General features: G+C 45.3%; 1 non-coding gene and 1 pseudogene across 1 annotated transcript; both read right to left on the bottom strand.

Annotated features, from left to right (window-relative positions):
- Positions 1–934: 934 nt before the first annotated feature.
- LOC115460788 lies at positions 935–1,096 on the bottom strand (annotated as a pseudogene).
- A 1,115-nt stretch (positions 1,097–2,211) lies between these two features.
- Positions 2,212–2,402, bottom strand: LOC115460787. The gene has a single exon (XR_003940578.1). It is a non-coding gene; the product is annotated as a U2 spliceosomal RNA (small nuclear RNA).
- Positions 2,403–2,606: the final 204 nt, after the last annotated feature.

The following is a 2,606-nucleotide window of genomic DNA, read 5'->3' as shown; positions in this document are numbered from 1 at the left end:
CACTCTGGGCAAGGGCCACCTTTGGGGGCCCTTGTCACCCAAAATAAAAATCCTGAAGACTAGTGGTATCCACATCTTGTAGAGTCACCACACAAACAAAAGCCCATCTGATTTAAACAAGGTGTCTAGCAGTGGAAGGAATGTGTGTGCTATTCCTGAGGTGATGGTCACGATTTGAATATTTTTACTTTGTAGTTAAGAAGACACGTTGCCTCCTCTGGCCAGTCCAGGGACCTCTTCTGCGTCCAGCCTCCTGATGAAACTTACTGTTTCCTTGTAGGCAGGACACAACAGAGACAACCTGTATTAATCAGTGCCCGCCACAGCCCTTGAGCAACAACACAGACACTGCTGTCTAGCTGACACCAACCGGCGCCTATTTTATAAAAGTCTGCTCCCTCTGAGAGCAAAACCTGGCTACGCCTCTGGATTGAGGTGGTGATACTTGAAGCAGCAGAGATGGTGCAGGGGAGGGACTATGAGGATGAGGCAGTTTGGGATGTGTCAGTTCTGACAAAACTGACCCTGCCAATGTAGATGTAGAAGGCAGCTGTACTGAAGTTTGCTGGAGAATATTTTGAAAAAGTTGAACTAACAGTAAGGCAGCATCCTGGGTGGACTGAGAAGCTGCCAAAATCTGACCTACAGTAGAGTTAGAGACGGTTGATACAGAGCCTGGCTTCACAGACTTCATTTTTTTATTTGCTGTAGTAGTCCAAGCTGCAGTCTTTGAAGTCAGCAAATGTAGGGCAGCCGCTGTATTTAGGTGTCTGCCCTATTAGTAGCAGTACTCACAAGTGAGCTCCTCCTGTGAAAATGAAGATTTATGATGCACAGAGAATGAAGTTCATGAAGAAGAAGAAAAAAGAAGACATCAGAGGAAAAAAAAAAAAAGAAAGATAAGCTTCAAGCTATTTTATTCTGCTGTTATGGGGGAGGGTGCACCATTCCTGGAGATACTGCAATACCAGGTTGATGCATGGAGTGGATGAAGCAAGCTCCTATTCCATCTCCTTGTTCCAAAAATCAATTTAATATATGGTCCCTAGATAGGGGACGTATCAGATATTAAACTGATAACAGGCCGAGAAGCGATGCTGGGAATAGCCTGGTCATTTTGCAGCAGTGGTGGCCATGTTGGAGAGGTAAAAATAAATAAATAAATTGTATTCACAGATATGCAGTGGTCTGTACCTTGTGGGCCCTGCACATTGGTGGTGGGGGGGGGGGGGGGGGAGGAGGACCTGTACAGTGGTTTATGCTGTAATGTGCTTGCCCTTTGCTTACATTAACACCTGGGAGTTGTAGCTGTGGGGGAGAAAGAAATCTAAATAAGGGGGGGGGGGGGGGGGAAGGGATAAAGAAATCTAAATAAACTGAAACAAAGATTAGTCAACTTCTTATTGACACTTCATAATATGTGAACCATACAATAATACACTTTTCATCCCTATTATTTATGCTGACAGTGCCTAATATCTTTATTATTTTTTTTTTTTTACATTTGTACCCCGTGCTTTCCCACTCATGGCAGGCTCAATGCGGCTTACATGGGGCAATGGAGGGTTAAGTGACTTGCCCAGAGTCACAAGGAGCTGCCTGTGCCTGAAGTGGGAATGGAACTCAGTTCCTCAGTTCCCCAGGACCAAAGTCCATCACCCTAACCACTAGGCCACTCCTCCACTCCACTTAGATTTCTTTATCCTCCCCAGGACCAAAGTCCATCACCCTAACCACTAGGCCACTCCTCCACTCCACTTAGATTTCTGAGCTGCCTGTGCCTGAAGTGGGAATGGAACTCAGTTCCCCAGGACCAAAGTCCATCACCCTAACCACTAGGCCACTCCTCCACTCCACTTAGATTTCTTTATCCCTCCCCCCCCCTTTATTTAGATTTCTTTCTCCCCCACAGCTACAACTCCCAGGTGTTAATGTAAGCAAGGGCAAGCACATTACAGCATAAACCACTGTACAGGGCCTCTCCCCCACAAATGTACAGACCACTGCATAGGGCCGTGCCTCTCCCCCCCCCCCCCCCCCAGATGGTGCAAGGGATAAGCCTGCATTATTGTATATATATACAGAAAATCCATGTTACAAGTAAGCAGAAAAACACTTGCTTTATATAAGAATACACTGGAAAGCCACAGTGCACTACTGGTACCTCACACTGTTTGTCTGTTTTTACATCACTATTATATAGAAGGGGGGGGGGGGTGCACCATTCCTGGAAATACTGCAATACCAGATTGATGCGTGGAGTGGATGAAGCAAGCTCCTATTCCATCTCCCTGTTCCAAAAATCAATTTAATATATGGTCCCTAGATAAGGAACATATCAGATATTAAACTGATAAGAACAGATACTACACTTGATCTTAGCCAAAAGGCCGAGAAGCGATACTGAAAATTGCCCAGTGTCGAGCAGCCCTCTGGTCCTCTTCTCTTTGTAACTCAGGGAGAGAGAGTCCACAATCTAAGGCACCAGCACCAAGCAGCTACTCAAAACAAAGACTTTAACCCCTTCTCATTCTTCCAAATAATACCAGAAGTCTTACAGGTTTTAAACATAGCTCCTTTTCAGATAAATCCTATCAAAGCTGGCT

The sequence above is a fragment of the Microcaecilia unicolor genome, chromosome 1 (assembly GCF_901765095.1).
Source record: "Microcaecilia unicolor chromosome 1, aMicUni1.1, whole genome shotgun sequence".
NCBI lineage: Eukaryota > Metazoa > Chordata > Amphibia > Gymnophiona > Siphonopidae > Microcaecilia > Microcaecilia unicolor.
This window is presented reverse-complemented; position numbering and strand designations above follow the sequence as displayed.